Consider the following 6,082-nt stretch of genomic DNA (forward strand, 5'->3'; position numbering starts at 1 on the left):
TAATCAGAGGCCCACATAGGCATGAATCACTCTCAACTATGTAAACAATATTAGAAATAAAATTTTAAAAAGTATGGACTAGGGATATCTCTGTGGAAGGGGTAAAGGGTAGGTATTCCAAATGGATTAAGATATATCTGATGGGATTCTGTTGAATCTTCCAAAGAGGAATCTGCTATAAAAAGCTTGTTATGAGGTACCTCCTGGCTGGTCCAGGCTATTGTGTCTAGCTCAAGAAACAACTCCGAGATGAAATACAGGTAAGTAAAGGTTAGCAGAACAGTAAGATTTATTTACATGCACAGCAAAAGTACACACACAGGAGAGAGCATGGACAAACTTAGGGGAGAGAGCTACCCTTAATAGGGTTTGGAACTGTTCTTTCATATGATCTGGTGATATGAGGAGTGGCATCTGGGGCCAGAATTACTTGGATCTCCAAAAAGGGTAGAATTTCAGGAAGGACTTTTGTCATGCCTATTTGTATGCCCTTTTGTTTGGACATCTGCAAGGTGTCATGGTGTCAGGCACATGCTAGGAGTGGAAGTGTTAGCCATGGTAATTATTATAATGGTGTTTTAATGAAGTAAAGGTTTCTGAGGGGACATAGCAATTACACTGAATATTTTTAGCTAGTACAGATCTTTTTAAAAAGCAAACAAATTTATTTTTACTAGAAAGACAAATCTACAGAGAGAAGGTAAGCTAGAGAAAGAAAGATCTTCCATTCACTGGTTTACTCTTCAAATGGCCATAGAGGCTGGAGCCAAATCAATCTGAAGTCAGGAGCCAGGAGCCTCATCCAGATCTCACATGTGGATGCAGGGTCCCAAGGACTTGGACCATCCTCCTCTGTTTTCCAAGTGGGGAAATGGGGCAGCCGGGACACCAACCCTGGCAACTGCATGTGGTGTGTGTTTGTTTGTTTGTTTCATTTTGTTTGCTGCAAAGAAGTAAGTTTGCACAGTGCATGCCAGTCTGTAGTGCAGGTATGTCTGCATTGCAGATGTTGTCAAACTTCACCTTTCTTCCAGCTGCCTCCCTGCTTACTTCATAATGTCTGACTTCCTACACCTAGAAACAAACTCCTCCCACATATGCTCCCATCACTTCCATAAGCCACCATAGTGCCCTCCAGCAATGATGTGTGGCCTTTCAGTCTCTGAAACCACAAACTAAACAATCCTGTTTTATTTATGAAATTAGTCTGTCTTAGGAATTTCATTACAGCAGTGGAAATAGACTATACCCTAACTATGTCTCTCAGATATCACCATCCCATCCAAATTTGGTAAAACTCAACCTGGGTCATTTTTTTTTAATGCTATGGAAACAGTAACACAGAAACTTCTTTATGTGAATTTAATATATATTTGTACACAAACACATGTGAAGATAGAAAAAAGTCCATGGAAAATTAAAAGATAGGTTTATTCTGGAGGAAAACCTGTTTAAATCCATTTGTAGTTTCTCATAACATGCATTTTTCATGAACTTTTTGAAATTTGTCTTACCCATCTTCTTCATATACCAAAAACATATTGGTGCTTCTTTTAAAATCGTTGATACATTAAATAAGCACACCACTGGTGAAATCAAAATTGTTAAAATTATAACCCAGTTAAAAACATAGGTGAAAAATTGAAGCTTTTCCAAATGGGCTCTCAAATATTTGTCCCCACCCCTTGCTTTGCCTTAGCAATTGGTCTGTTTAAGAGTAAATGAACGTAGCAAGACTGTAATTAGTTTACTACTAAAAGTCACTTGAAATGTCCTGTATGCAACTCCTACAGCAAAAGAAAACAGACATATCACCAAAGGCAGACAGCACTGTTACCTATTCTGATCCTTTGTACTACTGCATTTTTGTTTCTATTACCTCCTCCAGAAACCTCAACAGCCTATTGAAATTTTAAAACAATTTTTAAAAATTGGGAGCAACAACAATGGCAACTACAAAGGAATGTGGTACTGATGTGGAGTGTCTCTTGTTTATTGCAGGGAGTTTTCTAAACTTCCCAGCTTAATATGAACTGTCTTCCAGGAGGGTCAGAGTTCTTGAGCTGGACTGTGTGGGAGGTCCAGGAGGTGCCATCCATTCCTGGCCGCCTCTTCAGATCAACACAAACTCTGGGACTCCGAGGCTGTCCAGCAGTTTTCAACAGCTTCTAACACTAGGAAAATAAATCCTTTGAAAATAAGATTCTCAAAACAAGAAAGCCAAAGGGGGTGGGGGGGCATCTTTATTTCTGGCTGCAACAATTTCAACCAGAATAATTTCTACAAGGATAGCAAAAAAGAAAAATCAGTTTAGACCAAAATGTTCTCTATATGTATATAGTACATTTATTACATATATGAATCTATAATATTGTTTCCTTTTCTTCCTTTTGGGAGAGAGAACTTTAAGAACTATAGATTACTTTCTGATCTTAAGAAAGGGAGGCTTGTTATCCTGTAAGAGTCCATCAGACTGTGAAATCTGTCTTTTCTCCCTGTCTTGCTCAACCTGCGTGACACAGATTCCCTCTTTGGGGCTTCCAGAAAAGAATGTCACCAAACATTAATTATTCTACCTAATGAACTTTAATTTCTTGACTTGCAATTGAAATACTGAAGGCTAGTATCATGGCAAGAAGATATGCTGATGGCTTCAATTCCTGTCTCTCTTTACTTCTTAGGTGATATTGGAAAAACACATTATACCTTACAGCCTCAGTTTCTGCTTTACCAGTTGGTAAGATTCCAGGAAACAATTTATGTAAAGTGGCCATTCAGATAATGCCTGATGTATGATAAGCATTTAATAAGCAACTTGTTCTTATGTTCTTTTTCAAGGTGGTAATGAGTTTAATCTTAGGTCTAGTATTAAAGAGGTGAGGTTTTCTGCATTCCTGGAAGAGTAAAGGGAGAGAAACATATGCTCCTTTTCCAGTCACAGCATGTTTTATATAAGATAGAACATGGCATGGTTTGTAGCCCATGAGAGTTTCCTAATGTCCTGGTTCCTCCAGTGATGGAATGCTAGTCTGGTTACTCAATACAATAGTAGTCGAGAAGTAAAAGCCACAGGGGCCTGGCACAGTGGCCTAGTGATTAAAGTCCATGCCTTGCATACACCAGGATCCCATATGGGTGCCAGTGTGTGTCCCAGATGCTCCACTTCCCATCCAGCTCCCTGTTTGTGGCCTGGGAAAGCAGTTGAGGGTGGGTCAAAGCCTTAGGACCCTGCATCCATGCAGGAGACACAGAAGCAGCACCTGGCTCCTGAATTCAGATCCACTCAGTTCTGGCCATTGTGACCACTTGGGGAGTGAACCAGCAACAGAAGATCTTTATCTCTCCTTCTTTCTGTAATTGTGACTTTCCAATAAGGATAAATGAATCTTTTACACCAACAACAAAGCAGAAGAAGCAGTAGTTAAAGCCATGGTCAGAGTGATGCACACAGTATTTCCAAACATTTTTCTGATAGTAAAATTCACCCTGGATGCTCATGGAACATTCCAATGTGTCCCCTAGAAATTCTAAATCAGTAAGTCTGGGGCAAGCCCCCAAATCTGCATGCTAAGCCGTAAACCCCAAGTGGTTCTTATTTCAGGCAAATTTAGGAAACACTAATTAATTGGTTGGAACTGGGGAAATGACTCATATGCAATTAAGCAATAATGTCTCTGCTTAAGGAACAATGCCAGGTTATTTTAAAGCCATTGAACAATTATAGTATATACATCATTCTAAACATCGAATTAAGCTGTTATTTCACCCAGAGAGATTATCTTGTAAAATATATTCATACAATTTTTAACGTTTTAAAAATATAATCAAGTTTTATTTGCATTTGTTCGGTTTTTTGAGGGTTGAAGGAGACTGAAGCAACTTTTTGGCTCACTTATACAAGTTGTTCAGTTAAAGAACTACTGCTAAGGAAGCAGTTTTGTTGGGTGTCCAATTTTTATAATTCTCTCCTGCACCACTAAACTCAACATTACATCCTTTACGGAAGAAATTAAATTGTCCAGAGCTCCCAAATGCTGCTGAGACCATTTTATCAACTTAATTTTACTAACAAATGTTTAGTGCATTGTATCATCTTGGTTTGCAATTGTTTTCCATGCACAATTAAGATCAAAGAGAAGTTCGTGGGTGGAAGGAAGGGGGAGAGGGCTGGGCAGCTAATTAGTTGAACAAAAAGCTCTCCCTCCAAGGATCAAGCCCTTGGCCTCTGCTGTAAGCACAAGTCACAAACACCTGCAGAGCTCATCGTCTCTCCAGAGAGCCAAACTGTGCTCACTGCTGGAGCCGTCTGTATCAGAAAATGCTGACCACAGGGGCCAGACGGGCCTGTCTCCGCTCCAGTTCTCATTGTCTGTGTGCTTTGTTCTGGTGAATTTAGGGAGTGGGAGGTTTCTGAGATTATTAAACCATTTCAAATAGTGAGTTGAAATGCGTGAGAAGGAAGCAAGACTCAGAATCAAAACATATACCCACCACTGCCTTTAGATCTATTAGTACACTTATAACAATTAAAAGTAGAAGTTCCAAATGTGAAAAATGCATTGGGATTGTAGAGAATACATAGCCCTAACCCATGTTTTGTGCAGTGGTCATCTATTTTGTTATTTATCCAGCACCTCTTCATCTTGGAAAAGCAACCTTCCCTCCTTCTAGAAACTGTCCTTCCTTCCCTCCCTTCCTATTATGAACAAAAGAGCTCCCATATTTCTGAAGCCCTCTTGGCCACTTTGCACTTTTGACTAAAAGGATTGGTTTAGATTCTCTACTTAGCTATATTATCGAGTCTTGCCTTTGGATGCCTTGGCAGGGCCAGATCAAAAATTTTGCAGGGTTCATAACTGGGCCAGGTGCTCTACACCCAGGAGGTCCTAAAGAAAATTCCAACCCAGAGTAAATATTAATCAGTAATTCACCAGAACATTAATTGTGTGCCAAGCATGGCATTAAACTATTCAAATAAGCTATCAGCAGTACTACCATGAAGTGAGTTGGGTATTATGCCTGCTTCTATTTTGCAGATGAGAAGGGTGATGCATAAAGTTGCAATCTGCTGTCCTGAGAACCCACTGTTTCCAGGGCTGCTGGCCAGTGTGCTGCTATTTAAAGGAAGTGGCTGTTCCTCACATTTCTTGGTTACTTCTGCCCATGGTTCCCAAACAGTGGCAAAGACAGTGAAAGGGCCTTTACCACACTGAGCTTAACTCAGGCCAAGAAGCAAATCTCACTTTCCTGGGCTACCTTCCTCTTTCTTGTTCTTCACACATGGGTCCCATGCTTCCATTTTAGTTCTCATTTTCAGCTCTGCCCTGTTGCCTGCTTCAGCTTTCTTGTCACCCCTTGCAATTGCTTCCTTCCCTACAGAAGGCCTGCAAGGAATTTTTGGTTAAGTTAGAATTACCATCAGAATCTGGATTTCTTTCTTTCCTAGTATTATTTTCATGTACATTTTCTTTTAATAACAAAGTTTTTGTTGCTTTTTAGTTTTTATTTACTTATTTGAAAGCCAGAGAGAGTTGGAGAAACAGAAAACTTTGATCTGACGATTCAATGGCCAAATACCTGTAACATCCTTGGAGTCTGGAATTCAGTCCAGGTCTCCTATAGCGGTGGTAGAGACTTAATTACTTGAGCCATCATCTGTCTACTGCTTCCCAGGAATGCACTGGCAGGACACTGGAATGAAAAGCAAAACCAGATAGTCTGGTATGGGATGCAGTTATCCCAAGTAGCCTGTAACCAAATGCTTGTCACCAATTTGCCATTTTTGACTGTCCCGAATTTTTGTGGTCCATCCATCCTTGTCACTGTTTTGCCCTGATTTGTAGGCTCATCCTATGTTCTCAGTGGAATCATTCGTTTGTCTAGCTCTACTAGCTACCTGTGATCACATATGCTGATTCTCTGCTTCTGCTTTGGCTTGTTCTTTGCTGTTAGCCTGTATTGAGCTATTGCCACTTGTAGTCTGGCATCAACAATTCCCTCCGAAATTTCACCAATACAGAAAATGGCATCTTTCTCCAACCTCCCTAAACATCTACTGAAGTTTACAACTTGGAATCCTTCT

Source organism: Ochotona curzoniae, unplaced genomic scaffold (genome assembly GCF_017591425.1).
Source record: "Ochotona curzoniae isolate NIBS_2020 unplaced genomic scaffold, NIBS_Ocur_1.0 patch68, whole genome shotgun sequence".
Classification (NCBI taxonomy): domain Eukaryota; kingdom Metazoa; phylum Chordata; class Mammalia; order Lagomorpha; family Ochotonidae; genus Ochotona; species Ochotona curzoniae.